The sequence below is a fragment of the Microtus pennsylvanicus genome, chromosome 16 (genome assembly GCF_037038515.1).
Source record: "Microtus pennsylvanicus isolate mMicPen1 chromosome 16, mMicPen1.hap1, whole genome shotgun sequence".
NCBI classification, from domain to species: Eukaryota; Metazoa; Chordata; class Mammalia; order Rodentia; family Cricetidae; genus Microtus; species Microtus pennsylvanicus.
Genome location: NC_134594.1, coordinates 49558197 through 49574310, shown reverse-complemented (window position 1 = coordinate 49574310; position 16114 = coordinate 49558197). Strand labels below are relative to the sequence as shown.

At 40.0% G+C, this 16114-nt stretch overlaps 1 long non-coding RNA gene across 5 annotated transcripts in view; it reads left to right on the top strand.

Annotated features, from left to right (window-relative positions):
• Positions 1–13887, top strand: part of LOC142836401 (uncharacterized) — a 62004-nt gene extending 48117 nt beyond the window's left edge. Inside the window, exons 4-5 of one of the 5 annotated variants that reach the window (XR_012908064.1) lie at positions 7531–7721; positions 8595–13887. This is a non-coding gene — a long non-coding RNA (uncharacterized LOC142836401). The remainder of the gene's footprint in view (positions 1–7530; positions 7722–8594) is intronic. The other 4 variants (XR_012908067.1, XR_012908063.1, XR_012908062.1 and 1 more) reach the window with 4 other exon arrangements.
• The last annotated feature ends 2227 nt before the right edge of the window (positions 13888–16114 follow it).

The following is a 16114-nucleotide window of genomic DNA, read 5'->3' as shown; positions in this document are numbered from 1 at the left end:
CTTCCTCGACGTGTACAGCTGTTGCCTTTCCTGTCAACATTCTTGTTGGAGTTGGGAAATTGCTGATTTGAACTCAGCCAATTTCATGGAATAGCCCTGGCTGTCCCGGAACTCATTTTTATAGACCAGGCTGTCCTTTTGGTGACGTTCTATTTTTTTTCTTCCTCTTATTTTTCTATCTGCAGTCAACATTGGTGTAAGGTCTGGGCACCTGTATATTCACTGCTCTGATCCTTCTCTCCTTCCTTCCTTCCTTCCTTCCTTCCTTCCTTTCTTGATCCCATTTCCTCAAGCTTTTTTTGATGTGTTCTTTATTCAGTTTGATGCATTTTGTTAATTATGTTTGCATCTTTGTTCATAAGTGAGAGTAGTTTGTAATTCTCTTTCTTTGTTCTAATATTGTGGAGTCAGGCTTTTGTAGTATGATCTAAGGATTCTCTGGATATCCTTGATGTCTGTTGTCATTTATCCCTTTTCATTTCTGACTGTGTTAATTTGGATTTTCTATCTCTGCTTTTTTATTAGTTTGCGTAAGAGTTTGGATAAGTGTTTCTCCACTTTCTTTATGTGCCATGAACTTTCTTCTTAGCACTGAATTCATAGTGTGCCATAGGTTTGTGTACTTTGTGGCTTCATTTTTGTTTAATTTTAGGAAGTCTTTAATTTCTTTCTTATTTCTTTTTTGACCCAGGGGTGGTTCAATAGTTTACTTTTCAATTTCCATGAATTTGTATGATTTCTCGTAGTATTGTTGTTAATTTCTAACTTTAAACCTGGTGATCCAATAAGACACATAGGGTTACTCCAATTTTTTCATATCTGCAGATGTTTGATTTGCTATGGAGTATGTGGTCATTCTTAGAGAAGGTTCTGAGGTGCTGAGAAGAAGGTATAATTTTGCGTTTAGGTGAAATGTTCTGTACATGTCTGTTAATTCCTTTTCATCTATGCCATCTGTTAGTTTCCTCATTTCTCTGTGAATTTTTTGTCTGGTAGACTAACATTGTGGTTAGTGGAATGTAGAAGTCTCCACTAGCAGTGTGCGGATTTTGATGTATGTTTTAAGCTTTAGTAATGTTTCTTTCTTTCTTTTTTTTTTGGTTTTTCGAGACAGGGTTTCTCTGTGGTTTTGGAGCCTGTCCTGGAACTAGCTCTTGTAGACCAGGCTGGTCTCGAATTCACAGAGATCTACCTGCCTCTGCCTCCCGAGTGCTAGGATTAAAGGCGTGCGCCACCACCACCCGGCTAGTAATGTTTCTTTTACATATGTGAGTGCTCTTGTATTAGGGGCATAAATGTTAAGGATTGAGACTTCAGTTTGATAGATTTATCTTGTTATGAGTATAAACTGTCTTTCTTCATCTCTTCTTATTTATTTCATTTTGAAATCTAATGTTAGATATTAGGATAGCTACACCTTTTTTTTTAGGTGCAATTAATCGGAAAACCTTTTCCTAATCCTTTACTCTGAGGAAATGTCTGTCTTTGAGGTTGAGGTGTGTTTCTTGTATACAGCAGAAAGCTGGCTCTTGTTTTCCTATCCATTTTCTTAGCCTGGGTCCTTTTATAGGTGAGTTGGGACCATTGATATTAAGTGCTATTAATGTCCAGTGGTTGTTAATACCTGTTCTGTTTCATTGAGAGTGGTTGTGTGTTTCCCTTCCTTTGGTTTTGCTGATGTGAGGTTATCTGTTGCTTGATTATTTTGTGTGTGAAGTGAGCTTCCTTGGGTTGGGGTTTTCCTTCTAGTACTTTCTGTAATGCTGGGTTTGTGATATATATTGTGCAAATCTGGTTTTGTCATGGATTATCTTGTTTCCTCCATCGATGGTGATGGAAATGTTTGCTGGGTATAGATATCTGTGCTTGCATCTGTGGTCTCTTAGTGTCTGCAGCATATCTGACCAGGGCCTTCTTGCTTTCTTGGTTTCCATTGAGAAGTCAGGTGTCATTCTGATAGATCTACCTTTATATGTTACTTGACCTTTTCCCTTTGCTGCTCATAATATTCTGTCTTTAGTCTATATGTTTTGTGTTTTAATTATTATATGGTGAGTGGACTTTATTTTTATCCAGTCTATCTTGTGTTCTGTAAGCTTCTTCGATCTTTGTAGGGCTATCTTTCCTTAAGTTTGTATCATTTTGTTTAATGTGTTTTCTTTGAGCTGGAGTTCTCCTTCTATCCCTATCATTCTTAGGTTTTGAGTTTTGATGTTTTCCCAGATTTCCTGGATGTTTTGTGTTAAGTATTTGTTAGATTTAATGTTTTCTTTGGCTGATGAATTTATTTCATATAGCTATGTTCAACCCCTGAGATTCTCTCTTCCATCTTTTCTATTCTGTTGATGCAATTCTTACAGTGGCTGTCTGAGTCTCTGGGAACTGTTCTTGGTCTGCTCTGTGTCTCATGCTCTCTTGCTCTGTTCTCCTGGGTTGCTCTCACAGCTTGTGCTTTAGAGTTCTGCTCTTCCAGAGGTCCTGAGTTCAATTCCCAGCAAACACATGGTGGCTCACAACCATCTGAAAAGAGATCTGGCGCCCTCCTATGGCATGTTAGTATAAACGGAGGCAGAAAGTTGTATACATAATAAATTAATCTTTAAAAAAAATAAAGAGGGAAACTGACAATAAAATACTTTAAAAGAAGGTTGACCATTTAACTTCTGAACAGGTTGTTAGTGGTAGTTAAGATGACTATAGTGATTAAGAATGTTAATAGGTATTTGATAAACCGATCTAGGTTTGGGTCTGAGTGTATATATCATATAGAAAATTCTATAATCGATCTAGGTTTGGGTCTGAGTGTATATATCATATAGAAAATTCTATAATTGATCATGTGACGAGTAGGGCTACAGGTAAGAAAACGATTGAGAAAAGGTCAAATTTTAGGCTTAGTGAGAGTTTAACAGCTCTTGCATGCTTTCTGGGTAAATAAGGATATTTATATCCTATCTTCAGATTCACAGTCTGGTATTTTTTAAACTATATTAATACAGTGTGGAGCCCATAATTAGCTTAGGGTTAATAGTAAGTAGGACGAGAGGTAAAATATGGATAGCTATGAGTGTCGATTCTCGTGTGTGTGAAGGTTGTAAGTTATTTATATGGTTGGTTAGTTTACCCCGTTGTGTGGTGACAATTATGTAGATCGAGTAAAGGGAGGTAACAGGGATGTTTGTTCCTAGTAGAATAATGGATGGATTTGATCAAGAGAATAAGGAGATTGTAATTATTAGTTCTCCAATTCAATTGATTGTTGGTGGTAGGGCAAGATTAGCTAAACTTGCTATGATTCATCATGTGGCCATTAGAGGGAATCCTATTTGTAGACCTCGGGCTATGATTATTGTTGGACTATGGATGCGTTCCTAGTTTGTGTTTGCTAGACAGAACAATAGGGAGGATGTTAAACCATGGGCAATTATTAATGCTGTAGCTCCCATAAAACTTCATGGGGTTTGGATTATGATGGCGGCCATGACTAGGGCCATATGGCTGACTAAAGAATAAGGGATGAGCGATTTTAGGTCCATTTGTCGGAGGCAGATGGAGCTGGTTATAATTATTCCTCATAGTGACAATAGGATAAAAGGACAGGCTATATATCTAGTTACTGGGTCTAGAATTGTAGAGATTCGTATGCCATATCCCCCTAGCTTTAGTAGAATTGCTGCGAGGATCATAGATCCTGCAATGGGGGCCTCGACATGGGCTTTAGGGAGTCCTAGGTGGACTCCATATAGGGGTAGTTTAACTATAATTATATAATAATACAAGCTAGTCATAGGATGATATTAGACCATGTTTGGTTGATTGGTGAGGAGTTTTTTAGTGTTATTAGGGTAAGGTTTAATGTTCCTGTTGAGTTTTGAATGCAGATTAAGGCAATTACTAGGGTGATGGATCCTACTAAGGTGTAAAATAAGAAGTAAATCCCTGCGTTAAGTCGTTCTGTTTGGTTCCCTCGTCGTGTCATAATAATAAGGGTTGGAATGAGGGTGGCTTCAAATGGGACATAGAATATGATGAGTTCATTGGCAGAGAATGTCATGATAAGTAGAGTTTGGAGGTACACTAGTAGGGAAATGTTTAGTTTTTTGATATGATTTTAGCTGGCCAGGAGTATTCGTGGAAGTTGTTAGGACTAGAAGTGGGACAGATAAGGGGTCTGCGGAGAATATGGTAGAGAAGCTCAGGCTGTTTTCATTGTTTTGTCATAAAAGGTTAATAGAGACAAGGTTAATTAGAAGGCTATAGGTTGTCACCATTGATCCATACTTTTTTGTCACTTGAAAGTCAGGTTAGGGGTAATAGTATGAATGATAGGAAAATAATTTTTAGCATTGTAGAAGGTTTAGGTTATGTACGAAATCAGAGCCATAGGTGTTTGAAATTTTTGCTAATAGGGCTAGCCCTACAGCTGCCTCACAGGCAGCAAATACTAAGATAAGATAATGATGGGGATTGGGAATATAATTATGGAGTGTGTGTTTAAGGGTGTGATAAATAAGGATAATATTATACCTTCTAGGCAGAGGAGGGTAGATAGTAGGTGCAATTGGAATATAAGGGTTCCTAGGAAAGAAAAAGTAAAGGACAGGGTAATGTTAAGTACGGCAGGTGTCATTTTTGGTAATTATGATATCATCATAATCTAATGAGTCGATATCATTAATGTCAATGAAACTAATTACCAGTTATTCTGTTCATTCTAAGCCTTTTTGTGTCCACTCATAAGCTAGGCCGAGGGCTAGGATTGTGATGAGGATAAATGCGATGATTGTTGGTATGTTTCTGTTGGGGAATTGTATCGCTCAGGGTAATGGAAGGAGTTAATGTGATTTCAAGATCGAAGAGTAGGAAGGTGATCGCTACTAGAAAGAATTTCATTGAGAAGGGTAGTCGAGCTGAGCTTATAGGGTCAAATCCGCATTCCTATGGGTTGGCTTTTTCAGTATAGATGTTAAAGTGAGTAAGTCAGAAGGCTACGGGAATTAGGGTTATGGCTAGGGTGATGTTTACTAGTAAGATAAGTATTATGTTAATTACTTTCTTTTAGGTTGCACTAGAACTAACTGATTGAAGTCAGATGTACTGATTATACTAAGAAAGTATGATCCTCATCAATAATCAGATACATATAGGAATAATCATGCTACGTCTACGAAGTGTCAATATCTTGCTGCTGCTTCGAAGCCAGAGTGGTGTTTAGATGTGAAGTGGTATTTTAATTGTCGTGGGAGACAAATAATTAGGAAGGTGGAGCCAATGATGATGTGGAGGCCATGGAATCCGGTTGCCGTGAAGAATGTGGATCCGTAAATTCCATCTGACATAGAGAATGGTGTTTTGAAATATTCTGAGGCTTGTAGAATGGTGACATAGACTCCCAGTATGATTGTGATAAAATAGGGCTTGGTGTGTGTTATTTCGTTTGCCTTCTATTAGGCTGTGGTGGGCTCATGTGATAGATACTCCTGATGCTCGTAAGACTGATGTGTTTAGGAGTGGAACTTCTAGAGAGTTAAGGGGTGTAATTCCTGTTGGTGGCCAGCAGCCCCCGAGGTCATGGGTTGGGGCTAGGCTTGAGTGATGGAATGCTCAGGAGAAACCTGCAAAGAGAAACACTTCCGGAGATGATAAATAGGATTGTTCCATAGCGTAGGCCTTTTTGTACAATAGGTGTGTGATGTCCTTGATAAGTGCCTCCTCGGATTACATCACGTCATCACTGATATATAGTGAGTGAATTACCTAGGAGTCCTAGTGATAGAAGGATAGCTGAACTGTAGTGGAATCATATAACTAAACCTGAGGTTAGCAGTAGGGCAGAGAAGGGCTTGGGTTTACTATATGGAAAGGATGAGTTTGGTGGGTCATTAGGTGTTATCATGTAGGTAGAGGCTTACTAGTAAGGCAAATACGTAAGCTTGAATTAGGGCTACGGCAAACTCTAGGAAAGTAAGAAGGGCTAAAATGATGAATGTGATTGTAGCTGTTGGTGGGCTAATGCTGTGAGAACTACTGTAGCACCATTGATTAAGTGAATTAATAAGTGACCTGCGGTGATGTTAGCTAGGGCTATGGGTTAGATGAATAAGCTGGTGGTTTCAATAATGATTAATATAGGAATGAGGGAGATAGTGGTACCCTGGGGTAGGAAGTGGGCTAACGAGGCTTTCGGTTTATGGCGGAAGCTGAGGATTACGGCTCCATCTCATATTGGGATTGCTATTCCTAAATTTGTTGATAATTGTGTTGTTGGGGTGAATGTGTGTGGTAAGAGTCCTAGAAGGTTAGTTGAGCCAATAAATATAATTAAGGATACTAGTAGGAGTGATCGTGTGCGTCCTTTGGGTGAGTGGATTAGCATTATTTAATAATGAGTTTGAGTAATTGTTGAAATGAGTGGAAGCGGTTTGAGACCAGTCGTTTGGAAGAAGTTATAAAGTATTGATGGGAGTATAATAAGTACGACAATTATTGTAGGGGTAATGAAAAAGGCGAATAAATTTTCATTCATTTTGATTCTCAGGGGTTTTTTTTTAACATTTATTTATTTATTTATTATGCACACAATATTCTGCCTGTGTGTATGTATGCCTGCAGGCCAGAAGAGGGCACCAGACCCCATTACTGATGGTTGTGAGCCACCATGTGGGTGCCGGAACTCGAACTCAGGACCTTTGGAAGAGCAGGCAATGCTCTTAACCTCTGAGCCATCTCTCCAGCCCTTTATTTATTTATTTATTTATTTATTTATTTATTTATTTATTTATTTATTTTTTGCTTGCTTTTATAAGTCTAATTGACTTGACTTGATGGAGTTTGTGGGACATTGTGAAGTGAGATTTTTAGCTGTATACGAATGAACAGTGTGATTGTCGTTGACAGGACCGTAATAAATCATGTGGATGTATCCAGTTGTGGCATTCACTATGGAGACTAACTATCTCTAACTTTAACTTAAAAGGTGAACGCTCTAAGCTTCGTAATGTAATTAGATTATTGATAAAGATCAATCTTCAATATCATTTGTGGCCCATTGTTTTTACTGTGAGGGCTAGGTTGTTAATTTCGTCTATTATGTACAAGATTTGTAAGGAAGGCAGGGCAATTAGAATCAGGATTATGGCGGGTAAGAGGGTTCAGATCGTCTCTACTTCTTGGGTGTCATACTGGTAGTTTCAATGCACAGGTCTAAAGACAGCCATTTACTGAGGCATATTGCTCCCCGAGATGATGGGAATTTAGGACAGAAGAGAAAAGGAGCTGTATGAAGTTTCACTTTATCCATTATAAAGGTATTATAAAACTTCCACTCCACATCAAGAGCCCCAGTGGATACTGTGGAGAACCTACTCTATAGTTAGTTCTGTTGTCTTTATGAGATTACTTATATCTAGTACTAAAAACACCATTCTAAGTGTCTGGTCATGAAAATTTATTAATTCTTCTACAATAGGTGAAGAAGCATCTTTTTAAAAATATTTATTTATTTATTTTATTTATTTATTATGTATAAAGTATTCTGTCTGTGTGTATGTCTGCACTCCAGAAGCGGGCACCAGACCTCATTACAGATGGTTTGTGAGCCACCATGGGGTTGCCGGGAATTGAACTCAGGACCTTTGGAAGAGCAGGCAATGCTCTTAACCTCTGAGCCATCTCTTCAGCCCCAATGAGGAGGAAGCATCTTGTAAGCCAATTTGGAATGGGTAAGCCATATAAGATAGATAGAGTTTAGTCTATAATTTAACTTTGACAAAGTTATGTAATTTATTTACTAATATTTCATTGAGAAAGACATAGAGGCTATGGTGCTGGCTTGAAACCAGTTTTAGGGGGTTCGAATCCTTCCTTTCTTATTTTACCTTAATGAATGTTGGCTCTTATTGTGGCCAATGTAAAGTAAGCTCGTGTGTCTACGTCAGGTCCTACTGTGAACAATAAATCCTAGGAATCCCATAGATATTATAGCTCAGACTATTCCTATGTATCCGAATGGTTCTTTTTTGCCTGAGTAGTAGGTTACGATATGGGAGATGATGCCAAAGCCAGGGAGAATAAGAATATGTACCTCTGGGTGGCCAAAGAATCAGAACAGGGGTAGATAGAGGATGGGGTCGCCCCCTCCATCTGGGTCGCAGAGAGTGGTATTTAGATTACGGTCTGTAAGAAGTATTGTAATTCCTGCGGCTAGAATAGGGAGGGAAAGGAGTAGAAGGACAGCAGTGATTAGGACGGATCAGATGAATAAGGATCAAACTGGTTCAAACTGGATAAAACCAGTGTAGACGCATTAAAAACGGGATCAAACTGGATCAGACCTGTTCAAACTGTTTCAAACTGGATCAAACCAGTGTAGACCGCTTATTGTGTCATAGCTGGTGGTTTCATATTGATGATTGTGTAGTAATGAAGTTAATTGCCCCAAGAATTGAGGGCATGTCAGGAGCCAATTTCCTCCTAAAATCATTACAGGAACCATCACCCTGGGGAGTCTGCAGAGAACCCCACACCCCTCATTGTGTTAGGAATCAAAGCCTACCCCACACCCAAATTGGCTGTTAATGAGAGCTATCTGTTAGCAGAACCCATCCCACATTCCAAACTATCTGGAGAACTAGGTGTGTCATCTCCTAGTTGCGACTTCTTGGGCTACAGTGACCTGACTGAAGGTAACCTGGCTACGTGATCAACGAGAACCACGTGACCAACGTGAACCACGCGGCAAGAGCCCAGACCCCTGTGCCCATCCCCCAACTCTTTACTCTATATAAGTTGTCCCCCATCTCTAATAAACGGAGGCTCTGACAAACTTTGCATGGCCTTCTTCCTGTCTCCTAGCCCATATCTTCCAGGTAGTGCCTCTCCGTGACCCTGGAATAACTGAACTGCCAGGTGGGCTACTAACCCTAGACTAAGTAGCCCGCCAAGGCAATCAACAGTGGCGCCCGAACCAGTGATGCGGAGCACAGTCAACTATCGGATGACAATGCGCAGTCCCGGGAAAACAGAAGGTTCTGCGGCTGTAGAACTCAGACAGATCTGCAGGACAAGGTAGGCGCAGGCTCACCGTCGTCCAAAAAGATATGGGACTTTCAAGGGAAGAGAAATTCATACAGGAATTTAATCAATCACTCAGGGAGAGAGGAGTAAGAGTCAAAAACAGAGATTTTTGCTTTATGTGTTTGCTTGTGGACTCAAAAGGGAGTCCCTCGAGATGCGAGAAGTTAGGGTACAATCCACACAGCTATGCCTGCCAAGCAGGCTGGCTGCTAGGGCTAGAGAGCCTATGTCTTTAATCCCCTGCCATATGGAGCAAAAGCTGACAGGCAGGTTTGCTATAAAGGAATCTAGACTCAAAAAGCTGCAGCTTCATTTAGGACAGTAAATATGCTTCTTTTCCATTTTAAAAATCTTGCTTCTTGGTCAAAAATCTTTAGTTTGTAGGTGTATAAGTTTATATCTAAGGTAGATTAATTTCAGCACTGTGTTTCTGTAGGAAAGTTTTAAAATCAAAGATTGTGATATATTCAGAGGATTTTTAGAATTGTTTAGGCTATCCTGAGTTTTTATTTCTTTTGTATAAGGTTGGAGATTGTTCTTTTGAGTTCTATATTGTTCTTTCGAGTTCTGTAAAAAGTTTTGCTATAATTTTAATGAACATTTACATTAAATCTGTGAGTTCTGTGAGGAATGTTGCTATAATTTTTAATGGACATTTACACTGAATCTGTAAACTGCTTTCAGTGAAATTGTCATTTTTGCTGTGTTTCTTCTGCTTCCGCAAGAAAGTAGGGGATCTTTCAAGATTTAAAGTTCTTATCCTACAAGTTTTTCCATTTGTACAGCCCACTCTTGGGTGGGAGTTGTATTGTTTCAGCTTGAGGTCCTTTCCTGCTGCCAGGTGTGGCTTCAAGGTGATCTGCTGAGACTCAGGCCTCTTAATTAACTTTATCAAGGGCCAGAGTTATACTCTAACAAATGATAATGGTTAAAAATAAAAAACATTTCCGCCTTCACAGGCAGAGATGATGGGACCCAAAACTTCTGTCCTGCTTGCTTGGAATTACTCCAAGATATTTTGTGGTATTCATGAATATTAAAAAGGATGATGTCTCATTTATCCTAGATGTAAAAGAGGTACATCTGGGTTATTTTCAGATTCTAGGCTATGATAAAATGGTTCTGCTATGGGCATGGCTGAGCACGTGTCCTTGTGGTTTGGTCAAACATCTTTGTATTTAGGCCCAAAAGGGGTATTGCTAAGTTTTGAGGTAGATATTTGCCTAATTTTAAAAAATAGACAAAATGAGGGTCCCTCAATGCTGGGGAGACTCTCACTTGGGTCTCTGGATGGCAAGGGCCCGGAGACCATCCTTGCTGAGGTCGCACACGTGGCCTTGGTTGGTGGGGGAGGAGTTCAACCCCCAGTGACCAGGAGAAAGAATTTTTTGAGGAAAGGGGCCACACCCCAGTGGTCTGGGAGGGTCATAAATTCCAAAAATCCTGTGGTGGTTGCAGGAGGACAGCTCTCCTGCCTCGGGACCACTCCCAAGGTTGTAATCCCCTAGTTCCTAAAACAGTACTGTGATAATTGCAGCTGGAAAACCTGTTTTTCGAGGTCGAGGCTTTGTCTTCAGCTGGTTCCTGGTGCAGGGTCGCTGAAGCGGCTAGCCCTGGATTTTTGGTTCTTCTCTTCCTGCTGGGAGAGTCTGGTTTATCCAGGATTTTCAATACTAGGTATGATCCAAAAGTGGCTGTGCCAGTATGCACTTCCAGCACCAGTTTACACTTCCAGCAATAAAAGTTTTTTCTTTACCCACATTTTCTTAAGCATAAATTGTTAATAATAATTTTTAATCTTGGTCATTTCTACAAGGATAAGATAAAATCTCGGAGTTTTGGTTTGCATTTCTCTGAGGGCTAAAGGTTGTTATGTTTGAGCATTTTTAAGTGTCTCAGTCATTTTTAAGTTCGTCTGAGAGTTTTCAGTTTAGGTCTATAACAAATATTTTTTGGGATTAAAATTTTTAATAACTAATTTCCTGAGTTCTTCATATATTTTTGGAATGGATTTATGATAAGTAAAGATCTTTTCCCACTATATAGTCTTGTTATACAAAAGTTTCTCAGTTCAGGAGATTTATGGTTTCTCCAAATGTTTATGCCACTGAGGCTGTGTTTGAGATGTGGCAAAGTGTGCTTCAAAAATTTTTCTCTGTGAGGTTCAACATAATTTTTATATGCTGAGGCCTTTGGCTCATTTAAACTTAAGTTTTGTACGTGGAGATGGATGTAGATCTATTTTCATTCTTCTACATGTTGGTGTCTAATGAGGCCAGCATTATTAGTCAAAAAATGCTTCATTTTTCCATTTTCGTATCTGCAAGGCAGACTTAAAACTTGAGAGGAGGATATCTTATAAACTTTTAATTAGATATACAATGGTTAAAGCCCTAGTTATAATATTCTTATGAAAGACCTTGAGCCGCTAGGTAAAATTCTTACAAAAAACAATTTCCAATAAAAAGCTTAAACAAGCTGCCTAACAGGTATTCAAGCAGGTAAAATATAAATCAACAGGTAAAGTATACAATAATCAACAGATACAGTATATGAATTATAATTCACCTATGACAAATGTGTATATTAAATGTAAAACTTATTCTACAACAGTTTTATAAAAAATGCTGTTTATGGCTAAACCTTCTCAGTTTTGCCAGTTAAGATATTAAACTCTTAATTTAAAACAGTAGCCTGTCTGATACAAAAGGGCAGGATAAAAGCTGAAAAATTGTTTGACAAAATATTGACTATAATCAATGTTTCTTATACTAAATAATAGATTCATTGATAATTTTAAGACTGATTCCTGGACAATTATGTTTGCTCAATTCAAAGGCAAAAACAATAATCTTTTCCCAGATGATCATTGCTACAATTCACACAACTGTATTTTGCTAATGTTATAGCAAAAAAATCCCTTAAAGGATTTTATGCTAAATTTTACAAATGGCTTTTCCAATGGAAGAGCTGCATATATGGCTAATAAAAAAGAAATTGTGGAGCGTAACAAGGCTCCTTGAAAGCAACTCATAAAAGGTTGCAAGCAGATCCTAACGCAAACGGATCTGGCGTGATAACACCAAGCTGACCTTTGCTAAGGCAAGGTGGAAAAGCCCTTGCAATGCATTATGAAAAAACCCGACCTATATATATTTGGGGTCGAGGATATGTTTATGCTTTTTTCACAGAAAGAAAATGAAAGCTGGATCTGATGTCGAGGCTGCAGATGCCCAGAGAGGAGTTCCAGAGGAGACTGGGGAGAGGTCCTTGGTCCGGCCTTTCCTGCCCCCAAGGAGAGGAGTGCCTGATAACAGAACCTGCTACCCCACTCTGCAGGGTGTCAATTCTGCCCCTAGAGAGTCCAGGGAGACCCGCCTGAGATAAGTGCCAGGATGTGCTTCAGATAGCTGAATCCAGCTCACCTCACTCAGGAATCCCACCTGCCCTAAAGCACAAATGCTGAGCTGCTTCTGATGCGGACTAAACATCAGACAGTTTTAATCTTTGGGACACAGAACTCATTTTAATTAAAATATTAACCTCTCTTCACTTAAGAAGGGGGAAGATTAGGGTTCCTGTCACTGTTGTTCAGAGACTGGAACTGGTGGTATTTGATAACAACAATGTATATCATTGTGCTCTTACTGCAATTGATCTAATGATACTTATAACTGCTTATAGATGTTGGGAAAAGTTTGACACACGCTGTAAAATGTTTGGGTTTAATGCATATGTTAAAAAATTTAGATTTAGATCCCTTTTACACTGCCCTAATTGTTGGCAGGCAGCACTCATAATCTTATTGTGGAGTAGGCATTTAGGAAGGAGGATACCTAAGGCCAGATTAAAAGGTGAATACTGGGTTTGGAAAATGCCCTTTCTTCTTGTCTGGAAGATGGAGTTATTGGTGCCCAAAATTATATCATTATATTTTGTTTGAGGAGCTACTCACAGTCTTTTCATTAATGATAGACACAGGGGCCCAATGACGGGAGTTAGTGTGGACCCTCACCTGAACAGCACACCATACAGAGGCTGTACTGGCCGGCTCAACAATGGCATGGTGCCAGGCACGAGGAGTGCCCTCCACATGGCCTAAGACAGGGTCGACCTGTGATCTGTTTATTTTAAATCTCGCTAGATACCTTTCATTTGAGGAGCTCCAAGGATGGGTGACTTGTGGCAGGAAATCCCCCAACCTAAGACAGGATACTGGGAATCCTAGGATGGGTAAGGGGGATAAAGATCTGGTCCCCACTCGACCTAAGAATCATAAGGCACCCCTCTGTTCCCAGGAGAGGTAAATTGCTTCACCATTCGAGAGGAGGGTCTCTCCTTGTCCCAGTCCCTTCCCCTTTAGATCTGACACCTTGGTTGGACTCTGACCTGATGCCCTTCACTTAATAGCTGCCTGTCTTTATAAAAGGAAGGGGGATCTGTCAGGAGCCAATTTCCTCCTAAAATCATTACAGGAACCATCACCCTGGGGAGTCTGCAGAGAACCCCACACCCCTCATTGTGTTAGGAATCAAAGCCTACCCCACACCCAAATTGGCTGTTAATGAGAGCTATCTGTTAGCGGAACCCATCCCACATTCCAAACTATCTGGAGAACTAGGTGTGTCATCTCCTAGTTGCGACTTCTTGGGCTACAGTGACCTGACTGAAGGTAACCTGGCTACGTGATCAACGAGAACCACGTGACCAACGTGAACCACGCGGCAAGAGCCCAGACCCCTGTGCCCATCCCCCAACTCTTTACTCTATATAAGTTGTCCCCCATCTCTAATAAACGGAGGCTCTGACAAACTTTGCATGGCCTTCTTCCTGTCTCCTAGCCCATATCTTCCAGGTAGTGCCTCTCCGTGACCCTGGAATAACTGAACTGCCAGGCGGGCTACTAACCCTAGACTAAGTAGCCCGCCAAGGCAATCAACAAGGGCACACGTGCTATTTGTAGTGAAAAAAATGGTTAGGTCAACTGATGCCCCAGCATGTGCTAATGGAATGTAAAAACAGTTCAGCCTGTTCCTGCCCTGGCTTCTACTATTGCTGATGCCAGTAAAAGGAGAAACGATGGGGGTAAAAGTCAGAAACTTATATCGTTTATTCGTGGGCATGCTATATCTGGGGATCCGATTGAACGTGGGACAAGTCAGTTGCCGAAGCCACCGATTGTCATTGGCATAACTATGAAGGAAATTATTACGAATGCGTGGGCTGTGACAATTACGTTATAGATTTGGTCATCGCCTAATAGGGCGACTGGTAGAGAATAATCAGCGGTTCATGAACATAGGTAAAATGGCTGAGTAAAGCATTAGACTGTAAATCTAAGCACAGAGGAGAAAGCCTCTTTTGACCAGGCCTTAAGGTGATAATCACATCGAATTGCAAATTTCGAAGGTGTAGAGCAATGACTCTACTGAGGCTTCTTTGGCCCCCTTTCTGATAGGCGGGAGAAGTAGATTGAAGCCATATTAGGGTGTTAATTAGCTGTTAATTAAAAGTTTGTAGGTTTGAGTCCTTTCTATCTAGTAGAGGATTTAGCTTAATTAAAGCAATTGATTTGCACTCATTAGATGTAAGATGTAGTCTTGCAGTCCTTATCAGAAGTTAAACTTTGTGGGTTTGCTTAGGGCTTTGAAGGCTCTTGGACTAACTATCCTAAACTTCTGCTATAGAAGTAAGGGAGATAGGGGAAGTATTAGTGTGCTAATGACGATTATTGGTGATAACATGTTGTTGCTTTTTGTATGGTTTTGGTGAATGTATATTTTGGAGTTGTTATTGCTTGGGAAGGTGGTTAGTGAGGTTGAATAAATTAGTCATATATAAAAGAATAGATTGATTAGGGCGGCCATTGCTATTAATGTATCTAAAGATAGGTTGTTTTTTATGAGTTCAGTGATAATAGCTCATTTAGGTAGAAACCATGTGAGTGGTGGCAGTCCTCCTGTTGATGATAAAATTAATGAAATTATAGGTAGGGCTATTGGTCTTTTATTTCACATAAGTGAAATGGATGTGATTGACGTAAATGAGTGGGCGTGGAAGATAAAAAAATATGGGGATAGGTATAATGATGTAGATTAGGAGGTTTAGGGTTGTTAGTGATGGGTTGTAGGGTAAAATAGAGACTATTCAGCCTATGGGCAATGGATGAGTAGGCTAGGATTTTTCATGTTTGTGTTTGGTTAAGTCTGTTTCATGCTCCAATTAATACTGAAATAATGGCTGATAAAATCATTAGATTAGGTGCTGGAGAGATGGCTCAGAGGTTAAGAGCATTGCCTGCTCTTCCAAAGGTCCTGAGTTCGAGTCCCGGAAACCCCATGGTGGCTCACAGTCATCTGTAATGGGGTCTGGTGCTCTCTTCTGCCCTGCAGCATACACACAACGGTCAGGCTGGGATTTGGAGTCACAATGGTTCTTGTGTATAGATTGAGGTAGACTCATTTATTTTATTTTTTTTATTTTTTATTTTTATTTATTTATTTATTTTTGGTTTCTCGAGACAGGGTTTCCTTGTGGCTTTGGAGCCTGTCCTGGAACTAGCTCTGTAGACCAGGCTGGTCTTGAACTCACAGAGATCCGCCTGCCTCTGCCTCCCGAGTGCTGGGATTAGACCCATTTATTAAACGGACGGATAAGAGAATGATTGCTATTGTCACTTCATATGCCACTGCTCGCAGGGCCCCGAACATTGAGTATTTGGAGTTGGATGCTCAGCCTCATCCTAGGATGGAGTATACTGAAAGGCTTGATGTGGCTAAAATAAATAGGATCCCCAGTTTTAGGTTCACTAGGGGATGTGGTACGGGGAGTGGAATTCATAGGCTTAGGGCTAGTGATAGAGATAATGTTGTGGCAATAATAAGTAGGGTTGTAGAGGTAGCTATGGGGCGTAGGGGTTCTGTAATGAATAATTTTATAGTGTCTGCAAATGGTTGAAGAATTTCATAAGGGTCCTACGATGTTTGGGCCTTTTCGTAGTTGTATGTAATCTAGGATTTTTCTTTCAATAAGGTAAGAA